The sequence below is a fragment of the Mustelus asterias genome, chromosome 21 (assembly GCF_964213995.1).
Source record: "Mustelus asterias chromosome 21, sMusAst1.hap1.1, whole genome shotgun sequence".
In the NCBI taxonomy this organism is placed as follows: Eukaryota; Metazoa; Chordata; class Chondrichthyes; order Carcharhiniformes; family Triakidae; genus Mustelus; species Mustelus asterias.
The window spans coordinates 15310775-15335404 of NC_135821.1; the positions used below are offsets into that span (position 1 = coordinate 15310775).

Consider the following 24630-nt stretch of genomic DNA (forward strand, 5'->3'; position numbering starts at 1 on the left):
TCCACCACCACTGACGGCAGCCGATTCCACTCACCCACCACCCTCTGAGTGAAAAACTTACCCCTGACATCTCCCCTGTACCTACTCCCCAGCACCATAAACCTGTGTCCTCTCGTAGCAGCCATTTCAGCCCTGGGAAAAAGCCTCCGAGAATCTACCCGATCTATACCTCTCAACATCTTGTACGCCTCTATCAGGTCACCTCTCATCCTTTGTCTCTCCAAGGAGAAAAGACCGAGCTCCCTCAGCCTATCCTCATAAGGCATGCCAACCAATCCAGGCAACATCCTTGTAAATCTTCTCTGCACCCTTTCAATCATTTCCACATCCCTCCTGTAATGGGGCAACCAGAACTGAGCACAGTACTCCAAGTGGGGTCTGACAAGGGTCTTATAAAGCTGCATCATTAACTCCCGACTCCTAAACTCAATCCCTCGATTGATGAAGGCCAGTATACCCTCTTAACCACCTCCTCCACCTGCGAGGCCGATTTAAGAGTCCTGTGGACCCAGACCCCAAGGTCCTTCTGATCCTCTACATTGTACCCTTACGTATGCATAATGTAACCATAACTATGATTGGATAGGGTCACTGTCTGTGTGGAGTTTGCACATTTTCCCCATGTCTGCATGGGTTTCCTCCCGGTGCTCCGGTTTCCTCCCACGCTCCAAAGATGTGCGGGTTAGATGGATTGGCCATGCTAAATTGCCCCTTAGTGCCCAAAGATGTACAGGTTGGGTGGATTTGCCATGGTAAATTGCCCCTTAGTGTTAGGGGGACTATCAGGATAAATACATGAAGTTTATGGGTTTAGGGCCTGGGTGGGATTGTGGTAGGTGCAGGCTCGATGGGCCGAATGGCCTCCTTCGGCACTGCAGGGATTCTATGATTCTATGAAATGTGGGACAGGTGATGAGGGCTCTTGTAGTTTCTCTGGTCAGGGTTGAAAGGTTAAACGTGGCCTGACTCACTGGCAAAGCAGCCAAGGTAAATCTCCTCTGTGTCAGAGAGCTGCCCTCCCACTGCCAGTCAGGTGGCACTGACGGGGTTAGGCTGGGAGGATATCACCCATCAAACTCCAGTAACTTCCACCTCACTGTCCAAACTTGACAATCCACATCAAGTTTTTTACAGAGGGTGGTGGGGAGCCTGGAACTTGTTGCCGAGGGAGGTAGTGGAAACGGATACAATAGTGACTTTTAAGGGGCGTCCGGACAAATACATGAATAGGATGGGAATAGAGGGATATGGTCCCCGGAAGGGTAGGGGGTTTTAGTTCAGTCGGGCAGCATGGTCGGTGCAGGCTTGGAGGGCCGAAGGGCCTGTTCCTGTGCTGTAATTTTCTTTGTTCTTATTGTCATGTCGTGGCTGTTACGGCATTGTCAAGGGATATGAAGTTTTATGAGGAACACAAGGAATTTATTGATAAGAGAAACTTGGTCCAGGGGTCTGCAGTTCCAGTCCTTACACACGGCTTCTAGCTGATTCTGCCTGAGAGAGGCCTCCACCCTCTGGGGTAATCATTCCCTCTCAGTTTCCATTGGTTCCCCAAGTCAGGTGACTTACTTCTGCTGGACTGTCTTAAAGACAGTAAGAAGTCTCACAACACCAGGTTAGAGTCCAACAGGTTTATTTGGTAGCAAAAGCCACTAGCTTTCGGAGCGCTGCCCCTTCGTCAGGTGAGTGCGGTAGCACAGTGGCGGCACGGTAGCACAGTGGTTAGCACTGCTGCTTCACAGCTCCAGGGACCTGGGTTCGATTCCCGGCTTGGGTCGCTGTCTGTGTGGAGTTTGCACATTCTCCTCGTGTCTGCGTGGGTTTCCTCCGGGTGCTCCGGTTTCCTCCCACAGTCCAAAGATGTGCGGATTAGGTTGATTGGCCATGCTGAAAATTGCCCCTTAGTGTCCTGGGATGCGTAGATTAGAGGGATTAGCGGGTAAAATATGTAGGGATATAGGGGATATAGTTGCCTGGGTGGGATTGTGGTCGGTGCAGACTCGATGGGCCGAATGGCCTCTTTCTGCACTGTAGGGTTTCTATTCTATGATTCTATGAGTGGGAGTTTTACAGGTAATCAAGACTTGATTACCTGTAAAGACTCGCATTCCAACCATTATTTTGTAAATTGAGTTTGTGTCTTTATATGCCCTGTTTGTGAACTGAAATCCCACTCACCTGATGAAGGAGCAGCGCTCCGAAAGCTAGTGGCTTTTGCTACCAAATAAACCTGTTGGACTTTAACCTGGTGTTGTGAGACTTCTTACTGTGTTTACCCCAGTCCAATGCCTGCGGCTCCACATCATGACTGTCTTAAAGAGACAGACACCACGTACAGAATTGTTTACAGAGAGTTCTTCCAGGGCCCCTTCCCTGAGTGAAGAGAAACTGCTTGATGCGGTTATCTGGAAGGGGCTGTGAGTGTCACTGTCACACTCGGGAAAGCTGCACCGACGTTCGATGTGACTCTTAGTGAGAGAAAGGGGAAGCTGGTATCAAAAAACAGCAAAGGGTGCATTGGCCATGCCAAATTACCCATTACTGTCCCAAAGATGTGTAAGTTATGTGCATTGGCCATGCTAAATTGCCCCTTCGTGTCCCAAAGATGTGTAGATTTGGTGAATTGGCCATGCTAAATTGCCCCTTAGTGTCCAAAGATGTGCAGGTTAGGTGGATTGGCCATGGTTAATGAGGTAAATATAGGGATAGGGTTGGGGGGGACAGGGGGGAGTGGGCCTGGGTAAGATGCTCTTTCGGAGAGTCAGTGCAGACTGGATGGGCTAAAGGGCCTCTATCTGCACTGTAGGGTTTTTTAATGATACTCTATGGACAGTGAGGCCTCTCTGAATGTAAACGCCTCCCAATCCTTTACCATTCAGAATAAATCCGGTTTCTTTAATAACTTTTGCTACGAAAGTGGGTCAATTCACCACATCGTCTTCCATCTGTTACACTCTCACCTACATATCTAAGCTGGCTAAGTCTTTCCTTTGCATCTGTGCATCCTCCTGACTACCTACCTTCCCCCTTCACTGGGATGTATGATGCATTATGATCCGTTCATTCAAGTCACTGATATGGATTATAAATAGCCGACACCTCTGCTCTGATACGTGCGGATGATGGGAGTGCAGCCTCAGAGCTTCAGTGGAGACAGAGGAAATCATCCCGCTGGCCTTGGTTTGATGGTTGAACTAGCAGATTTTGGAAAGGCGAAGTTAGCCACAAGTGCCACCCATGAATTGCCCCCTCACCTCTCCCCATGCAGGATGATCTCTACTGATGCTTTGTTTACAGGTGGTCTGCTTCAAAGCTTTTATTTCCAATCCCTTTACAGAGTTGGGGCGTCACTGGCCAGATCCATCCCTAATCACCCCTTAAGAAGCCAAGGTGTGGAGATGCCGGCGTTGGACCGGGGTAAACACTGTGAGAAGTCTCACAACACCAGGTTAAAGTCCAACAGGTCTATTTGGAATCAGGAGCTTTCGGAGCGCTGCGTCAGGTGAGAAGGTGGTGGTGAGCCTGAACCATGTGGTGTAGGTACACACATAGCGCTGTTAGAGAGGGAGCTCCAGGATTTTGACCCAGCAACAGTGAAGGAACAGTGATATATTTCCAAGTCAGAATGGTGAGTGATTTGGAGGGGGACTTTCAGGTGGTGATGTTCGCATATGTCTGGTGCCCTTGTTTTAGTTTATTTATTAGTGTCACAAGTAGGCTTACATTATCACTGCAATGAAATTACTGTGAAAATCCCCCAGTCGCCAACTCTAGCGCCTGTTCGGCTACACTGAGGGAGAATTTAGCACGGCCAACGCACCCTAACCAGCACGTCTTTCGGACTGTCCAGTTAGATTAGGTTAATTGGCCATGCTGAAATTACCCAGGGTGTTGGAGATTAGCGGGGCTTATACATGGGATTATGAGGATAGGGCCTGTATAGAATTGTGGTCAGTGCAGACTTGATGGGCCAAATGGCCTCCTCCTGAACTGTAAGGATCCTATGATTCTATGATAATGACTGTGGGGAGGAAACCCACGCAGGAGAACGTGCAGACTCCACACAGACAGTGACCCAAGCCGGGAATCGAACCCAGGACCCTGGCGCTGGGAGGCAGCAGTGCCAACCACTGTGCTACCGTGCCACTCAATTGTCTTCAGCCCCTCACTCTGCTCCCCTCACAGGGCGGAATCTGATATTCCCAACATGGGGCCACCCCTCCCCAATGTAAATTTCAGGCCTATATATAGGCCCGGTGATGGCTATTTCAACTGTTCATGGGAAAGTTACACTGAGACGAGGGAGAGAGATTCACATTTATAAGTGGCCTTGCGTATGTCATCTAATCCCCTCTTAATCCTGCTCAGAAAGCCCTTTCTATAACCGGGAGATTAAATTATAAAAGGAAAGGAGATATTGCACCCACGTAATACCAGCGAGGTCATTGAGGATAGAGAAAATCGGATAGTGAGTAAGAAATGAGGGGGAGAGAGGGAGGGGGGGAACAGGATGAAAGAGGGTGCAGGAGCAACAGGCAGAGAGGATGGGGAAAGGTGGAGAGAAATGGCAAAGGAAAGTACAGAATAAACAGCAGACAAAGAGAGGGGGAGTTTGATATAAGGGGTCACAGAAACATAGAGAGTGAGGGAGGACAGAGAGGGTGAGTGGAGGTGGGTTTGGGGGGGTGAGGGGGTAAGGGGGGAGTGAGAGTGGGTTTGGGGGGTTAAAGGGGTAAGAGGGGAGTGAGGGTGGATTCGGGGAGGTGAGGGGATAAGGGGGAGTGAGGGTGGGTTTGGGGGGTTAAAGGGGTAAGGGGGGAGCGAGGGTGGGTTTGGGGGGGTGAGTGGGTAAGGAGGGAGTGAGGGTGGGTTTGGGGGTTGAGGAGGTAAGGGGGAGTGAGGGTGGGTTTGGGGGGTTAAATGGGTAAGGGGGAGCAAGGGTGGGTTTGCGGGGGTGAGTGGGTAAGGAGGGAGTGAGGGTGGATGTGGGGGGTTAGGGGGGAGTGAGGGTGGGTTTAGGGGTGAAGGGGTTAGGGGGGAGTGAGGGTGGATTTGGGGGGTGAGGGGATAGGGGGGAGTGAGGGTGGGTTTGGGGGGGTGAGGGGTAAGGGGGGAGTGAGGTGGGTTTTGGGGGGTGAGGGGGTAGGGGGAGTGAGGGTGGGATTGGGGGGTGAGGGGTAAGGGGAGGGTGAGGTGGGTTTGGGGGGGTGAGGGGTAAGGGGGGAGTGAGGTGGGTTTGGGGGGGTGGGGGGTAGGGGGAGTGAGGGTGAGTTTGGGGGGTGAGGGGGGAGTGAGGTGGTTTTGGGGGGGTGAGGGGGTGGGGCAGTGAGGGTGGGATTGGGGGGTGAGGGGGTAGGGGGAGTGAGGGTGGGTTTGGGGGGTGAGGGGGTGGGGGGAGTGAGGGTGGGATTGGGGTGGTGAGGGGGTAGGGGGAGTGAGGTGGGTTTGGGGGGTGAGGAGGTGGGGGAGTGAGGGTGGGTTTGGGGGCTGAGGGGGTGGGGGAGTGAGGGTGGGATTGGGGGGTAAGGGGGGAGTGAGGGTGGGTTTGGGGGGTGAGGGGTAAGGGGGAGTGAGGGTGGGTTTGGGGGAGTGAGGGGGTGGGGCAATGAGGGTGGGATTGGGGGGGTGAGGGGGTAGGGGGAGTGAGGGTGGGTTTAGGGGGGTGAGGGGGTGGGGCAGTGAGGGTGGGATTGGGGGGTGAGGGGTAAGGGGGGAGTGAGGTGGGTTTGGGGAAGTGAGGGTGGGTTTCTCTGTCGGAGAGTCGCTGCAGACTCAGTGGGCTGAATGGCCTCCTTTTGCTCGGTGATGATTCCATGGTTCTCTGTGTGAGAACAGTTTCTCCCTATGTACCCTGTCCGGACCCCTCATGGATGAGAATCATTCTCTCCAATCACCTCTCAGCCTTCTTTTCTCTAAGGTATAGAATCCAAACCTCACCAATCTATCCGCATAATTGAGTCTTTTATTCATTCCTTGGACCTGGGTGTCGCTGGCTGGGCCAGCATTTATTGCCCATATCTTGTTGCCTGAGGGCAGTTGAGAGTCAACCACATTGCTGTGGCTCTGGAGTCACATGTAGGCCAGACCGGGTAAGGACGGCAGACTTCCTTCCCTAAAGAACATCAGTGAACCGGATGGGTTTTTCCGACAATCGACAATGGTTTCATGGTCATCAGTAGATTCTTAATTCCAGATTTTTTTTATTTATTGAATTCAAATTCCACCATCAATCACCCTGGGACCATTCTAAATCTTTCCTGCACTCTCTCCAATGCCTTCCCATCCTTCCCAGAACTGGATACTATACTCCAGCTGAGGCTGAACTTATACAAGTTCAACGTCTCCTTCTTGCTCTTGTATTCTGTGCCCTTGTGAGTGAAGCCCAGAATACCCTTTATTAACCACTCTCTCTCCCTGTACTGCCACCTTCCATGATTTATGCCCATATGCGCCCAGGTGCCTCTACCCCCGTACCCCCTTTGGCATTGTACCCTTTACTTTACATTGTTTCCCCGTGTTCTTCCTACCAAAATGAATCATTTCACACTTCTCTGCATCGAACTCCTGTCCGCCCGCTCCACCGACCTCTCTATGTCCTATTGAGGTTCGACACTATCCACCTCACAATGCTGCCAGGTTTTGTATCATCCGCAACCTTTGGAATAGTTCCCTGTGCACCAAGGTCGAGGTCACCTCAAGAGTACCTAGGGAAGGCCAATAGGTCGTCGCCTTGCCAACGACACTCGCACTCCCATTCACCGAGGATTTAAAAAACCGAGATTATAAGCTGGAATCTCTGGATTTCCCGACCTCCGGAGGGACCTCAATTCACCAACAACATCCCTGGTGACCCGCGGTAACACGGATCCTCCCTCACCCTCCTTTATCTGTGCTGATTCCCAAAAGCACAATTTCCGGCACCCACTCCAATCCCTCTCCGTTGTTTTTGAATTGTGATCTATCCCCGCTTTTCTACACGATCCCTTCCCACTGGGAAGTTTAAAGTCCTCATGAGGGTTGCCCTATTTATCCTTCCCAATAGAACCCAGTCTGGTTGGTAGAACCACAGAATCCCGACAGTACAGAAGGAGGCCCATCCAGACTCTATGGGCGGGATTTTCCAGCCATGCTTGCCCCGAATCTGGAAAATCTCACCCGAAGTCAACGAACCTTTGCGTGGTCCACCCCCCCTGCCCGCTACCATTCCCGTGGCAGGCAGGATGGGAAAGTTCTGCCCTATGGTGCCGTACTCCCAGGTGCCCTGGTCCATATCCTGGGAGCTGCCACTCCCACATTCTTCATCCACCTCCTCATGGGCAGCAAGTACATTCTGGCTGCTGGATCAGACCAGTTTCTGCAGATTCTCATTCCCTATCTCCACCCGTCTGCCCGTGGTCACACAAATCCTGTCCTGAAGCTTTCTGTGAGGTACAACAAAGACCTGGAGTAAAGTGGCCAGACCGTCCTCCCTCTCTTCCACCTGTTGGAACATTTCAAACGCACAATCGATCTCGGAGCTGGAGAGGTTTGAGACAGAGACAACGATTCTAAATCATAGAATCCCCACAGTGCAGAAGGAAGCCATTCGGCCCATCGAGCCTGCACCGACCACAATCCCACCCAGACCTTATCCCCATAACCCTACATATTTACCTTGCTAGTCCCCCTGACACTTTAGCATGGCCAATCCACCTAACCCACGCATCTTTAGAGTGTGGGAGGAAATCCACGCAGACACGGGGAGAATGTGCAAACTCCACACAGACAGTGACCCAAGGCTGGGAATCGAACTCGGGTCCCTGGCGCTGTGAGGCAGCAGTGCTAACCACTGTGCCGTCGTGCCACCCAACACAATCTCAGCGAGGCAGTCTCAGTCTCAGACTCCCACTGTCTACAGTCTGAGGACACAATGCCCTATCTCAGTCTGGATCATTCATACCTATTTCTTAGCTGTTGCAATTTTTAAATTTCTTTTTCTAAACATGAACTTGCTCCAAGCACCGGACAAAACGTTAAAATATTACCTCCCCATGAACTTACTCAAATCCCGACGGGAGGTATTGGTTTAGTGGCATTATCGCTAGACTATTAATCCAGAAAGTCAGCTAATGTTCTGGGGAGCCGGGTTCGAAACCTGCCACGGCAGATGGTGGAATTTGAATTCACCAAAATATGTCTGGAATTATGGCAGCACAGTGGTTAGCACTGCTGCCTCATAGCGCCAGGGATCTGGGTTTGATTCCCGGCTTGGGTCACTGTCTGTGTGGAGTCTGCGCGTTCTCCCCGTGTCTGCGTGGGTTTCCTCCGGGTGCTCCGGTTTCCTCCCACAGTATGAAAGACGTGCTGGTTATTTGCATTGGCCATGCTAAATTCTCCCTCAATGTACCCAAACAGGCGCCGGAGTTTGGCGACTAGGGGATTTTCACAGTAACTTCATTGCAGTGTTAATGTAAGCCTACTTGTGACACAAATAAATATACTTTAAACTTTACTAATGGCCATGAAACCATTGTCGATTGTCGGGAAAACCCATCTGGTTCACTAATGTCCTTTAGGGAAGGAAATCTGCCGTCCTTACCCGGTCTGGCCTACATGTGACTCCAGAGCCACAGCAATGTGGTTGACTCTCAACTGCCCTCGGGCAACTAGGGATGGGCAATAAATGCTGGCCCAGCCAGCGATGCCCATGTCCCACGAATATATGAAAAAGGAGCAACTCTGTGCGCTGGAGGTGTTTTAAATAATTAACCATCTAGAGAGAGTTTATAGGGAGAAACGGATTCCACTGATTGGGAACCAGAGGATACCAGTATATGCTGATTGGCAAAAGAAGCAACTGTGACATAAGGTAGGTATTTTTCACGCAGCGAGCAGTTGGGGTCTGGAATGTGCTGCCTGGGAGTGTGGGGGAGGCAGGTTCAATCGGGCCATTCAAAAGGAATTGGATTGTCTTCTGAAAATCTAACAAAAGAAAGTTGCAGGGAAAAGGCAAATGAACAGAACTGGGTGAGTTCCCCTCGCAGAGATCAGGCACAGAGATTTTTCATAGAATTCATAGAAACCCTACAGTGCAGAAGGAGGCCTTTCGGCCCATCGAGTCTGCACTGACTCCCACCTGAACCAGGCCTTTTCCCCGTAACTCCATATATTTACCCCTAACTTACACATCTTGGGACACTAAGGGACAATTTAGCATGGTCAATCCACTTAACCTACACATCTTTGGACTGTGGGAGGAAACCAGAGCACCCGGAGGAAACCCACAGAGACACGGGTGCTCCAGTTTCCTCCCACAGTCCAAAGATGTGCCGGTTAGGTCGATTGGTCATGTTTTTAGTGTCCCGGGATGTGTGGGTTAGAGGGATCAGTGGAGTAAATGTGTGGGATCGTGGGGATAGGTCCTGGAGTGGGACTGTTATTGGTACAGGCTCGATGGGCCAAATGGCCTCCTTCTGCACTGTAGGGATTCTATGATTCATCCAGAGGAAACCCACGCGGACACGGGGAGAATGTGCAGACTCCGCACAGATAGTGACCCAAGCCGGGAATCGAACCCGTGTCCCTGGCGCTGTGAGGCGACAGTGCCAACCACTGTGCCACCGTGCCAGTCCAGATGAATTGTTTCCTGTGCTGTAAAAATGTTCTGAATTAATAATTCTGTGGTATTCGGCCAATCACTTACGGTTGGTTGATATGGAAGTGCTGCTGTGCAGACATTTCCAGTTAAATGCTGACTAACTCTGCCGTGATTTTTTTCAGAATTTTAAAAAAAATTCCTAAGTCAAATTTTGAAAAGTTAAACTAAAAATCAGTTGTTCCGCTCTGGCCGGGATTCTCTGACTGCGTCCGCTACTGGGATCCTCCGTTCCCGCTGGCACGCTGGTATCAGACTGGAGATTCCCAGACAATGTTTCAGTTCGAAGCCACTCACCCACTGGCACACAGCAGAGAGCACCCACTCGCAGCCACACCCCGACTCTTGTACCTGGTTCAACAGCGATGCAGCCGCTCTGTGATCGTTCTCCGACATCGAGATGACTAACTGACCGGTAGACTATCTAACATGACCCCATCCAGAATAGGTCAAAGTTAATGTTACCAGTTATTTGCACCAACCCTCTGCATCTGGAAGACCGGGGGTGGGATTATGTTTGTGTGTCTGTTGCGTGTTTCTGTGTGTGTGATCTGTGAGTATGCATGTTGTCTGTGTGTGCGTGTTTGTGCACCCCAAAACCAGAAAACCCCACCCAAGGTCAACAGACCTTTGCATGGTCCCCCCTCCCCTCCACCCCTCTGGCCCCCCACTACCCGCTACGATTCCCATGGTGGACGGGACGGGACGATGTGTGGGTGTGTGTTGTGTGATTGTGTGTCTGTGTGTGTCTGTGCGTGTGTGTACATGTGCCTGATGTGTGGGTGCGTGTGTTGTGTGTGTCTGTACATGTGTTGTGTGTGCATGCGGTGTGTGTGTATGTGTATCTATAAGTGTGTTGTATGTTTGTGTGTGTGCATGCAGTGGGTATGTTTATATATGCATTCAGTATGTGTATGTTTGTGTGTGCGTGCAGTGCATGTGTGTTTGTGTGTCTGACTGTGGTGTGTGTGTTGTGTGTATCTGTACGTGTGGTGTATGTTTGTGTGTTGTCTGTATGTTTGTGTGTCTGTGCATCAGTTGTGTGTTTCTGTGTGTGTGTGTGATCTATGAGTATGCATGTTGTCTGCGTGTGCATGTTTGTGCATCTGTACATGTATTTGCATGTCCGCATGTGTTGCGTGTGTGCATTTCCATACATCTGTACATGTGTGGAAAGGAATGAATTTGCACCTGTGACTCGATGTGAATGTGTGTCCAGGTGTGTATGAGATATCGATGTGTGCACATGTGGACAGATGTGGATTGTGTGGTCCTTGTATCCATTCTCAGGAAGGTGGTCTGCAACTGGTCAGCTTCAGAAGAGAAGGTGGGCTCTGGCTCCTTGAAGGGCTGCGTTCCGTACACACCGTTCCTCCGCAGTGGGATTGGACACTGAATTCCCAGGTCTGGTCCCATTGAAGGGATGGTGATGAATCCCCAAATTGTGAAGGAAATGAAGAATCTCTCATGACCACAGGATGCTGTACAGCCACTGTAGTACCGGCAACCTTTGCAATAATGGGAGTGCCGCGGCCAATTTTCACACAGCAAGATCCCACAAGCAGGAATGTGAGGATGACCAGAAAATCTCAAGGGGTAAGTGTTGTCCAGGACACAGGTAGTGTCCCCCTTCGCTCCCTCGAAATATGGGGGGGATCTTTCACATCCAACTGGAAGTGCCGAGTTTAACACTCGCCTGAAAACTGGCGCCTCTAATAGCGCGGCGCCCCCTCAAAACTGAGCCGCAGTTCATCATCCAGGTCGTTGTGGCCAGGTTTCTGGAGAGTTCCTTTGGTCCACAAACTTCCGACTCAGAGACGAGAGAGGTAGCGACCGAGATATGGCCGAAACCACACAGGCCTGGGGCCTAGATAGTTCACGGCATTTCCCAGAAGGAAAAACAGTCCAGACCAGTATTCTTATTTTCCAGATTTACTGGTTCTCCGTTGTAAGTTGTACATAACCAATTGGGACCAGTTTTCTGGTACGGTGGCACAGTGATTAGCACTGCTACTTCACAGCTCCAGGGACCCGGGTTCGATTCCCGGCTTGGCTCACTGTCTGTGCGGAGTTTTCACATTCTCCCCGTGTCTGCGTGTGTTTCCTCCGGGTGCTCCAATTTCCTCCCACAGTCCAAAGGTGAGCGGTGCCAGATGCATTGGCCACGCTAAATTGCTCCTTAGTGTCTCGGGATGTGCAGGTTAGAGGGGTTGGCAGGATAAATATGTGGGGTTAAGGGGATGAGGCCTAGGTGAGATTGTTGTCAGTGCAGACTTGATGGGCTGAATGGCCTCCTTCTGCACTGTAGGGTTTCTATGATTTCTGAATGTAATGACCCCAACCAGGCCCATGAGGTTGGCCTCTTAGAGTATGAGCTCCCTGATTGAAGTAATGATTGCCTGCCCAATCAGAGAGTATGTTGAGGAGTGTCGGGGCTACTGACGCTCCGGATTCTGACTCGATACCTGAAGCACTCTTAGGAGTGGAGGTAAGTTTGTAAATAAAGGGAATCTGGTGAAGGGATATCGGCCTCTGAGGAGTTATTTCCCTATTTTTGCTGCATTTTTGTTCCCTTTTGAACACACAGCAGAAACCAGAGATCCGACACCATCTTATTGGGCCGGATCTCAAACAATGATGAGACAGAGGACAGGAAAGCGATAGAGAATCTGGTGAACTGGACCGGCGACAGTAATCTCTCCCTCAACGTCAACAAAATGAAGGAGATTGTCATCGACTTCAGAAAGCGTAAAAGAAAACATGCCCCTGTCTACATCAACGGGGACGAAGTAGAAAGGGTCGAGAGCTTCAAGTTTTTAGGTGTCCAGATCACCAACAACCTGTCCTGCTCCCCCATGCCGACACTATAGTTAAGAAATCCCACCAATGCCTCTATTTTCTCAGAAGACTGAGGAAATTTGGCATGTCAGCTACAACTCTCACCAACCTTTACAGATACACCATGGAAAGCATTCTTTCTGGTTGTGTCACAGCTTGGTATGGCTCCTGCTCTGCCCAAGACCACAAGGAACTACAAAAGGTCGTGAATGTAGCCCAATCCATCACGCAAACCAACCTCCCATCCATTGACTCTGTCTACACTTCCCGCTGCCTCGGCAAAGCAGCCAACATAATTAAGGACACCACGCACCCCGGACATTCTCTCTTCCACCTTCTTCTTCCTTCGGGAAAAAGATACAAAAGTCTGAGGTCACGTACCAACCGACTCAAGAACAGCTTCTTCCCTGCTGCTGTCAGACTTTTGAATGGACTTATCTTGCATGAAGTTGATCTTTCTCTGCACCCTAGCTATGACCGTAACACTACATTCTGCACCCTCTCCTTTCCTTCTCTATGAACGGTATGCTTTGTCTGTATAGCGCGCAAGAAACAATACTTTTCACATGTTAATACATGTGACAATATTAAATCAAATCAAATCAAAAGATAATCCTTGGGATGAGAATTTAAAAAACAATATTTTTCTGATTGTTATTTTAATGCCTAAATGGTCTAATGGTATTATCGTTAGCCTATTAATCCAGAAATTCAGCTAATGAACAGGCAAACAGGTGCCGTAATGTGGCGACGAGGGGATTTTCACAGTAACTTCATTGCAGTGTTAATGTAAGCCGACTTGTGACATCAACAAATAAGCTTTATCGCTGCTGTTTATTATTTAATGTTCTGGGGACCCGGGTTCGAATCCCGCCACAGCAGATGGTGAAATTTGAATTCAATAAAAAATATCTGGAATTAAGAATCTACTGATGACCATGAAACCATTGTCGATTGTCGGAAAAACCCATCTGGTTCACTAATGTCCCTTTAGGGAATGAAATCTGCCATCCTTACCCGGTCTGGCCTACATGTGACTCCAGAGTCACAGCAACGTGGTTGACTCTCAACTGCCCTCGGGCAACTAGGGATGGGCAATAAATGCTGACCAGCCAGCGACACCCATGTCCCACAAAGAACAAAGAACAAACAACAATACAGCACAGGAACAGGCCCTTCGGCCCTCCAAGCCCGTGCCGCTCCCTGGTCCAAACTAGACCATTCTTTTGTATCCCTCCATTCCCACTCCGTTCATATGGCTATCTAGATAAGTCTTAAACGTTCCCAGTGTGCCCGCCTCCACCACCTTGCCTGGCAGCGCATTCCAGGCCCCCAGCACCCTCTGTTCGCACCCACAGAACCGCCTGTCCGTGCCTCTAACCGACGCATCCCCCACCACTATTGCTCTCCGAACCCCTCTCTTTCCTTTCCGGGCCACAGAGCCTGACTCTGTGCCAGTGACCTGGTCACTGTGGCTTACCCCTGGAGAGTCATCCTCCTCCACACTATCCAAAACAATATACTTGTTTTGGAGTGGGACAACCACAGGTGACCCCTCCACCTATTGCTCACTCCCCTCCCCTCTCACGCCTGTCGCCGAGCCCTTCCTATTATGAGAGACAGCCACTGGAGTACTCTCTGGTACGTTACCCTTCTGACCTTTACTCCTCCTAACTGTGACCCACGTGTCTTCCTCCCGATGCCCCGGTGTAACTAGTTGCCTATAACTCATGTCAATTATTCTTTCATTCTCCCTGACTAGACCAAGGTCAGCAATCTGCAGCTCCAGTTCCGTGACGCGGTCCCTCAGGAGCTGCAGTTCCACGCACCTGGCGCAAATGAATGAATAAAATTTTTTAAAGCCTGTGGTGTTTACAGCTGGGAGACCAACCTCAGCAAAATGAGAATGTTTCCAGGAACAATCACCACTTTTAATCAATCACTTCAATCTCGGAAGAAGGGTGGAGTCTTTTGTGATCAAGAGGCCATTGTTCTGGAGTCACTTGCAGGGAGGGTACAACAGGGTTGGGGTTGCTAATTCTAGAATTGTCATCATGTGACCTTTCACGTCCAACCTTCCAACTTCATCCAGAGACATCTGCTCTAAGAATCATAGAAGCATCGAATCCCTACAGTGCAGAACGAGGCCATTCGGCCCATCGAGTCTGCACGGACCACAGTCCCACCCCAGGCCCTATCACCATAACCCCATGCATTTACCCTGCTAGTCCCCCTGACACTAAGGGATAATTTAGCGTGGCCAATCCACCTAACCTACAAATCTTTGGACTGTGGGAGGAAACCGGAGCACCCGGAGGAAACCCACGCAGACACGAGGAGAATGTGCAAACTCCACACAGACAGTGACCCAAGCCGGGAATCGAACCCATGTCCCTGGCACCGTGAGGCAGCAGTGCTAACCACTGTGCCACCGAGCCATCTCTAATTCTGGAATCCCTCACCTCTCCACTTTCCCTCTCTCCATTTCCCAGAAGGAAAATGACAATAAAAACGGTGAAATAAGAATATTGGTCCGAACCGGACATGTGTGGCACGGTGGTACAGTGGTTAGCACTGCTGCCTCACAGCTCCAGGGACCCAGGTTCGATTCCCGGCCTTGGGTCACTGGCTGTGTGGAGTCTGCACATTCTCCCCGTCTCTGCGTGGGTTTCTTCCGGGTGCTCCGGTTTCCTCCCACACTCCAAAGATGTGTAGGTTAGGTGGATTGACCATGCTAAATTGTCCCTTAGTGTCCAAAGATGTGCCGGTTGGGTGGATCGGCCATGGTAAATGCACGGGGTTATGGGGATTGGGTGGAGGGCAGGGTGGGTGGTATGCTCTTTTGGAGGGTCGGTGCAGACTGGACGGGCTGAATCATCTCTTTCTGCACCGTAGGGATTCTATGATCTCGGAGGTTGCAAAACTGGGGGAGATTGCAGAGTTGGGAAGGATGAGGCCTTGAAAATAAGGATCGGAATTTTAGGATTGACGCATTGCTGGACTTCTGGCCAGCGAGCAGAGGGTCAAACTGGACTTGGTGTGAGTGTGGCCAGTGGCAGCTGAGTTTCAAATGGATTGAAGTTCACAGAAGGTAAAAGGATGGGAGGCCTTGGAGGAATAATCAATCCCAGAGCTAACAAAGCCATGAATGAGGATTCCAGAGGGCGATGAGCCGTCACAGAGGCCAGATGCCCTCGGGCACAGAAATCAGCCCTTCCATGAAGAGGTGCAGCTTGGAAACACTTTCTCTGCATCCTGCCGAAAACAGCTTGACGAAAAAATGAGCCGTCAGCATTGGAGAAGCTGCCAACGGCTCCATATTGCTATGGTAACCGAGGATGACATAATCAGGTCATGATGGAAGCGATCCAGCAATCTGCAATCTGTGGAAAGTGATGTGAAGAAGCAGCCAGCATTCCACACTCGGAGCGACCAACCACACTCCCTGTTCCAGGACAGACAGCCAATTCCCAGAATTGCTGAGTTTCAAATGGACAAATGATCTCTTTGGACAAGAAAACTATTCCACCAACGCTACCAGGCCTCAGCGGCAGCGCAAGGGTTAAATCTAAGACATGATTTCAGTCCCCAGTAATTATAACACAAAATAAAATCAATTATCGCCACACAATACATTTCACCCAGTATTTCTGTACAACATTCCTAACAATGGCATCCATTAACCCGGCAGCCTGTCCCTACATCAACTCAACCCCTGTGTGTCTGAAACACTCGCTATCACAATGCATTAACCCCTCGGAGTCAGATACACTCTATATCACAATGCATTAACCCCTCGGAGTCTGATACACTTGATATCACAATGCATTAACCCCTCGGAGTCTGATACACTCGCTATCACAATGCATTAACCCCTCGGAGTCTGATACACTTGATATCACAGTACTTTAACCCATCGGAGTCTGATATACTCTATCCCACAGTACATTAACCCCTCGGTGTCTGATACACTCTATATCACAATGCATTAACCCCTCGGAGTCTGATACACTTGATATCACAATGCATTAACCCCTCGGAGTCTGATACACTCGCTATCACAATGCATTAACCCCTCGGAGTCTGATACACTTGATATCGCAGTACTTTAACCCATCGGAGTCTGATATACTCTATCCCACAGTACATTAACCCCTCGGTGTCTGATACACGCTATCCCACAGCACTTTAACCCATCAGTGTCTGATACATTCTATCCCACAGTGCATTAACCCCTCTGTGTCTGATACACCCTATCCCACAGTGCATTATACCCTCGGTGGCTGATACACACTATGCAACTGTGTATTAACCCCTCGGTGTCTGATACACTCTATATCACAGTGCATTAACCCCTGTGTGTCTGATATACTCTATCCCACAGTGCATTAACCCCTGTGTGACTGATACACTCGATAATCACAGTGCATTAACCCCTCGGAGTCACATACACTCTATATCACAGTGCATTAACCCCTCGGTGCCTGATACATTCTATATCAGCGCACATTAACCCCTCGGTGAATAATACATTCTACATCACAGTGTATTAAACCCTCGGTGCCTGACACACTCTATCCCACAGCACATTAACCCCTCGGGGGTCTGATACATTCTATATCACAGCGCATTAACCCCTCGGTGTCTGATACACTCTATATCACACTGCATTAACCCCTTGGTGTCTGATAGTTTCTATCCCGTAGTACATTAACACCTCAGTGTCTTATACACACTATATCACACTGCATTAACCCCTCAGTGTCTGAAATACTCTATATCATAGCACATTAACCCCTCGGTGAATAATACATTCTACATCACAGTGTATTAAACCCTCGGTGTCTGATACACTCTATCCCACAGCACATTAACCCCTCGGGGGGTCTGATACACTCTATATCACAGTGCATTAACTCTCTCGGTGTCTGATATACGCTATCCCACAGCACATTAACCCCTCTGGGGGTCTGATACACTCTATATCACAGTGGATTAACCCTCTCGGTGTCTGATACACTCTACATCACAGTGCATTAACCACTCGGTGTCTGATACACTCTATATCACAGCACATTAACCCCTTGGTGTCTGATACACTCTATATCACAGTGTATTAGTGTATTGCAATGGAGAGGGATAGGGCCGTACGGCAGGGCAAGGTTTACAATTGGGGGAGAGGTAATTATGATGCGATTAGGCAAGAATTAGGTGGCATAAGTTGGGAACAGAAACTGTCAGAGAAAGGAACTAATGAAAAGTGGAACTTTTTCAAGGAACAAATACTGGATGTCCTTGATAGGTATGTCCCTGTCAGGCAGGGAGGAAATGGCCGAGTGAGGGAACCATGGTTCACAAAAGAGGTGGAATGTCTTGTGAAAAGGAAGAGGGAAGCTTATGTAGGGATGAGGAAACAAGGTTCAGATGGCTTGATTGAGGGTTACAAGTTAGCAAGGAATGAGCTGAAAAAGGGGCTTAGGAGAGCTAGGAGGGGACACGAGAAGTCCTTGGCGGGTCGGATCAAGGAAAACCCCAAGGCTTTTTACTCTTATGTGAGGAATAAAAGAAAACCAGGGTGAGGTTAGAGCCGGTCACGGACAGTAGTGGGAACTTGTGTATGGAGTCAGTAGAGATAGGCGAGGTGATGAATGAATACTTTTCTTCAGTGTTCACCAAGGAGAGGGGCCATGTTTTTGAGGAAGAGAAGGTGTTACAGGCTAATAGGCTGGAGGAAATAGATGTTCGGAAGGAGGATGTCCTGGCAGTTTTGAATAAACTGAAGGTCGATAAGTCCCCTGGGCCTGATGAAATGTATCCTAGGATTCTTTGGGAGGCAAGGGATGAAAATACAGAGCCTTTGGCTTTGATCTTTGGGTCCTCGCTGTCCACGGGGATGGTGCCAGAGGACTGGAGAATGGCGAATGTTGTTCCTCTGGTTAAGAAAGGGAATAGAAATGACCCTGGTAATTATAGACCGGTTAGTCTTACTTCGGTGGTTGGTAAATTGATGGAAAAGGTCCTTAAAGATGGGATTTACGACCATTTAGAAAGATGCGGATTAATCCGGGATAGTCAGCACGGATTCGTGAAGGGCAAGTCGTGCCTCAGAAATTTGATTGAATTTTTTGAGGAGGTAACTAAGTGTGTTGATGAAGGTAGGGCAGTTGATGTCATATACATGGATTTTAGTAAGGCGTTTGATAAGGTCCCCCATGGTCGGCTTATGACGAAAGTGAGGAGGTGTGGGATAGAGGGAAAGTTGGCCGATTGGATAGGTAACTGGCTGTCTGATCGAAGACAGAGGGTGGTGGTGGATGGAAAATTTTCGGATTGGAGGCAGGTTGCTAGCAGAGTGCCGCAGGGATCAGTGCTTGGTCCTCTGCTTTTTGTGATTTTTATTAATGACTTAGAGGAGGGGGCTGAAGGGTGGATCAGTAAATTTGCTGATGACACCAAGATTGGTGGAGTAGTGGATGAGGTGGAGGGCTGTTGTAGGCTGCAAAGAGACATAGATAGGATGCAAAGCTGGGCTGAAAAATGGCAAATGGAGTTTAACCCTGATAAATGTGAGGTGATTCATTTTGGTAGGACTAATTTAAATGTGGATTACAGGGTCAAAGGTAGGGTTCTGAAGACTGTGGAGGAACAGAGAGATCTTGGGGTTCATATCCACAGATCTCTAAAGGTTGCCACTCAGGTGGATAGAGCTGTGAAGAAGGCCTATAGTGTGTTAGCTTTTATTAACAGGGGGTTGGAGTTTAAGAGCCGTGGGGTTATGCTGCAACTGTACAGGACCTTGGTGAGACCACATTTGGAATATTGTGTGCAGTTCTGGTCACCTCACTATAAGAAGGATGTGGAAGCGCTGGAAAGAGTGCAGAGGAGATTTACCAGGATGCTGCCTGGTTTGGAGGGTAGGTCTTATGAGGAAAGGTTGAGGGAGCTGGGGCTGTTCTCTCTGGAGCGGAGGAGGCCGAGGGGAGACTTAATAGAGGTTTATAAAATGATGAAGGGGATAGATAGAGTGAACGTTCAAAGACTATTTCCTCGGGTGGATGGAGCTTTTACAAGGGGGCATAACTATAGGGTTTGTGGTGGGAGATACAGGAAGGATATCAGAGGTAGGTTCTTTACGCAGAGAGTGGTTGGGGTGTGGAATGGACTGCCTGCAGTGATAGTGGAGTCAGACACTTTAGGAACATTTAAGCGGTTATTGGATAGGCACATGGAGCACACCAGGATGATAGGGAGTGGGATAGCTTGATCTTGGTTTCAGATAAAGCTCGGCACAACATCGTGGCCCGAAGGGCCTGTTCTGTGCTGTACTGTTCTATGTTCTATGTTCTATTAACCCCTGTGTGTCTGATACACTCTACATCACAGTGCATTAACCACTCGGTGTCTGATACACTCTATATCACAGCACATTAACCCCTTGGTGTCTGATACACTCTATATCACAATGCATTAACCCCTCGGTGTCTGATACACTCTACATCACAGCACATTAACCCCTGTGTGTCTGATACACTCTATATCACAATGCATTAACCCCTCGGTGTCTGATAAGAACATAAGAACATAAGAAATAGGAGCAGGAGTAGGCCATCTAGCCCCTCGAGCCTGCCCCGTCATTCAATAAGATCATGGCTGATCTGAAGTGGATCAGTTCCACTTACCCGCCTGATCCCCATAACCGCTAATTCCCTTACCAATCAGGAATCCATCTATCCGTGATTTAAACATATTCAACGAGGTAGCCTCCACCACTTCAGTGGGCAGAGAATTCCAGAGATTCACCACCCTCTGAGAGAAGAAGTTCCTCCTCAACTCTGTCCTAAACTGACCCCCCTTTATTTTGAGGCTGTGCCCTCTAGTTCTAGCTTCCTTTCTAAGTGGAAAGAATCTCTCCCCCTCTACCCTATCCAGCCCCTTCATTATCTTATAGGTCTCTATAAGATCCCCCCTCAGCCTTCTAAATTCCAATGAGTACAAACCCAATCTGCTCAGTCTCTCCTCATAATCAACACCCCTCATCTCTGGTATCAACCTGGTGAACCTTCTTAGCACTTCCTCCAAGGTCAATATATCCTTCTGCAAATAAGGGGACCAAGACTGCACACAGTATTCCAGCTGCAGCCTCACCAATGCCCTGTACCGATGCAGCAAGACATCTCTGCTTTCATATTCTATCCCCCTTGCGATATAGGCCAACATCCCATTTGCCTTCTTGATCACCTGTTGCACCTGCAGACTGGGTTTTTGCGTCTCATGCACAAGGACCCCCAGGTCCCTTTGCACAGTAGCATGTTGTAATTTTTTTCCATTTAGATAATAATCCAATTTGCTATTATTTCCTCCAAAGTGAATAACCTCGCATTTGTTAACGTTATACTCCATCTGCCAGATCCTCGCCCACTCACTCAGCCTGTCCAAATCTCTCTGCAGACCTTCTACGCCCTCCACACGATTCACTTTTCCACTTATCTTTGTGTCGTCTGCAAACTTTGTTACCCTACACTCCGTCCCCTCCTCCAGATCATCTATATAAATGGTAAATAGTTGAGGCCCCAGTACCGATCCCTGCGGCACGCCACTAGTCACTATCTGCCAACCAGTAAAGCACCCATTTATTCCGACTCTCTGCTTCCTGTCAGATAGCCAATCCCCAATCCACGCTAACACCCTACCCCCAACTCCGTGTGACCCAATCTTCTTCAGCAACCTTTTGTGAGGCACCTTATCAAACGCCTTTTGGAAATCCAAAAACACCACATCCACCGGTTCCCCTCCGTCAACCGCACTAGTCACATCTTCAAAAAAATCCAGTAAGTTCGTCAAGCACGACTTTCCCCTCATGAATCCATGCTGCGTCTGCTTAATCGAACCATTCTTATCCAGATGGCCTGCTATTTCTTCTTTAATGATGGATTCCAGCATTTTCCCAACTACAGACGTTAAGCTAACCGGCCTGTAGTTACCCGCCTTTTGTCTATTTCCTTTTTTAAACAGCGGCGTAACATTAGCCATTTTCCAATCCGCCGGCACTACCCCTGAATCCAACGAATTTTGATAAATAACCACTAACGCATCCGCTATTACCTCTGACATTTCTTTCAGTACCTGGGATGCATTCCATCCGGGCCCGGGGACTTGTCCACCTTCAGTCCCGTTAGTCTACCAAGCACTGCCTCCTGGTAACAATACTTGTATTGAGTACCTCTCCTCCTACCAACACTCGATCGTTAATATTCGGTAAACTATTTGTGTCTTCCACCGTGAAGACCGACACAAAAAACTTATTTAAAGTTTCAGCCATTTTTTCATTTCCCACTATTAAATCCCCCCTCTCGTCCTCCAAGGGTCCAACATTCACTCTTGCCACTCTATTCCTTTTTATATATTTGTAAAAGCTTTTACTATTATTTTTTATATTTAGAGCTAGCCTAGCTTCATAACCTATCTTTCCTTTCTTTATCGCTTTCTTAGTCGTTCTTTGTTGTTTCTTAAAGTTTTCCCAATCTTCCGATTCTCCACTATTTTTGGCCACTCTGTACGCATCGGTCTTTAATTTAATACTCTCCTTAATTTCCTTCATTATCCACGGCTGGTTATCTCTTTTCTTACAGTCCTTCTTTATCACCGGAATATATTGTTGCTGAGTACTGAAAAGGATCTCCTTAAAAATCCTCCACTGTTCCTCAGCTGTCCTACCTACCAGTCTGCTCTCCCAGTCCACCTTAGCCAATTCAGCCCTCATCCTATCGTACTTCCCTCTGTTCAAACAGAGGACACTGGTATGGGACCCTACTTTCTCCTCTTCCATTTGTACTAGAAATTCGACCATATTGTGATCACTTGACCCAAGAGGGTCCTTCACAAGAACATCCTTAATTCTACCTACCTCGTTACACATTACCAGATTTAAGATAACTCGTTCCCTCGTCGGTTCTGTAACATACTGTTCAAGGTAACTATCCCGACAGCATTCGAAGAACTCTTCCGCCATCCCACCCCTTCCAACTTGAGTCAGCCAATCAATATGCAGGTTGAAGTCCCCCATGATTATTGCCGTTCCATTTTTGCACGCATCAATTATTTGCTTGTTTATAGCCCTCCCCACCTCAACATTATTATTTGGGGGCCTATAGACCACGCCTACTAGTGTCTTTCTCCCCCTACTATTCCTTATCTCCACCCATAACGATTCCACGTTTTGTTCCTTAGAGCCTATGTCATCCCTCACTACTACCCTGATATTATCTTTTATTTACAGAGCTACTCCACCACCTTTTCCTTCCTGTCTATTCTTCCTAAATGCCTGATACCCCTGGATATTCATCTCCCAGTCCTGGTCTCCCTGCAGCCACGTTTCTGAAATGGCCACTAGATCATACCCATTTGTGCTGATTTGCATCATCAACTCATTAACTTTGTTCCGAGTGCTTCGTGCATTCAGGCAAAGTGTCTTTGTTCCAGCTTTTATCTGGACCTGATTTGATGAAACGCTATCAACCTCTCCCTCGCCCTCTACTCCTTTAACTACTAGAATGCCCTCATTCACTTGCACTCGCTCCCTCTCCTCTACCATTGATTTCGTAATTCCTCTTACCTCTGCACCCTCCCCCCCATAAATTAGTTTAAAGCCCTAGCTACAGCCCTAGTGATACGATTCGCTAGGACTCTGGTCCCAGCACGGTTCAAACGGAGACCATCCCATCTATACAGGTCCCATCTGCCCAAATACTGGTGCCAATGCCCCATGAATTCGAACCCATTCCTCCCACACCAATCCTTGAGCCACGCATTCGTCTCCTTAATCCTATTAACCCTGCGCCAATTCGCACGTGGCTCAGGTAGTAATCCAGAGATTACCACCTTGTTGGTTCTGCTTTTTAATTTGTTCCCCAGCTCTTCGTACTCCCTCTGTAGATCCTTAGTTCCTGTTTTGTCGATGTCATTGGCACCTACATGGACCACGACAACTGGATTTTCACCCTCCCACCCCAGATTCCTCTGCAGCTCAGATGATACATCCTCGACCCGAGCACCAGGCAGGCAACACAACCTACGGTATTGCTTCTCCTGGTCACAGAGAACAGTGTCTATGCCCTTACCTACACTATCCCCAATTACTACTCCATTTCTCTTTGATTTCTCCGTTGCAGCAGCACCCTGCACCCTGGTACTGCCGACAGTTTGCTCGTCCTTCTCGCAGTCATTTTTCCCACCAACACTGGTGGCAAGAACCTCAAATCTGTTGCACAGATTTAAGGGCTGAGGTTCTTGGGACTTTACCTCCGCAAACTACTTCCTTTCTTCCCCCCACTGCCCGCCTCACCCGCAGCCACTCCCTGTTGTCCCTGACCCCCAGCTAAGTTAGTCAGTCTAAGGGGATACACTCTATCCCTCAGCGCATTAACCCCTTGGTGTCTGATACACTCTATATCACAGTGTATCAACCCCTGGGTGTCTGATGCACTCTATCCCATAGCACATTAACCCCTTGGTGTCTGATACATTCTATATCACAGCACATTGACCCCTTGGTGTCTGGTACACTCTGGTACCACTCTCGGGCGGCACGGTAGCACAGTGGTTAGCACTGCTGCTTCACAGCTCCAGGGACCCGGGTTCGATTCCCGGCTTGGGTCACTGTCTGTGTGGAGTTTGCACATTCTCCTCGTGTCTGCGTGGGTTTCCTCCGGGTGCTCCGGTTTCCTCCCACAGTCCAAAGCTATGCGGGTTAGGTTGATTGGCCACACTAAAAATTGCCCTTAGTGTCCTGAGATGCGTAGGTTCGAGGGATTAGTGGGTAAATATGTAGGGATATAGGGGTAGGGCCTGGGTGGGATTGTGGTCGGTGCAGACTCGATGGGCCGAATGGCCTCTTTCTGTACTGTAGGGTTTCTTTCTTTCTATTCCACAGTGCATTGACCCCTCGGTGTCTGATACACTCTATATCACAGTGTATTAACCCCTCGGTGTCTGATACACTCTATATCACAGTGTATGAACCCCTCGGTGTCTGATACACTCTATCCCACAGCACATTAACCCCTCAGTGTCTGATACACTCTATCCCACAGCACATTAACCCCTCGGTGTCTGATACATTCTATCCCACAGCACATTAACCCCTCTCTGCGTGATACAACCTG

At 49.0% G+C, this 24630-nt stretch overlaps 1 protein-coding gene across 1 annotated transcript in view; it reads right to left on the minus strand.

Moving 5' to 3' along the window:
- Positions 1 to 14930, minus strand: part of LOC144509135 (epithelial membrane protein 2-like) — a 323958-nt gene extending 309028 nt beyond the window's left edge. The window contains exon 1 of the mRNA XM_078237537.1: positions 14918 to 14930. The gene's annotated coding sequence lies outside the window, so the exon portion shown is untranslated. The remainder of the gene's footprint in view (positions 1 to 14917) is intronic.
- Positions 14931 to 24630: the final 9700 nt, after the last annotated feature.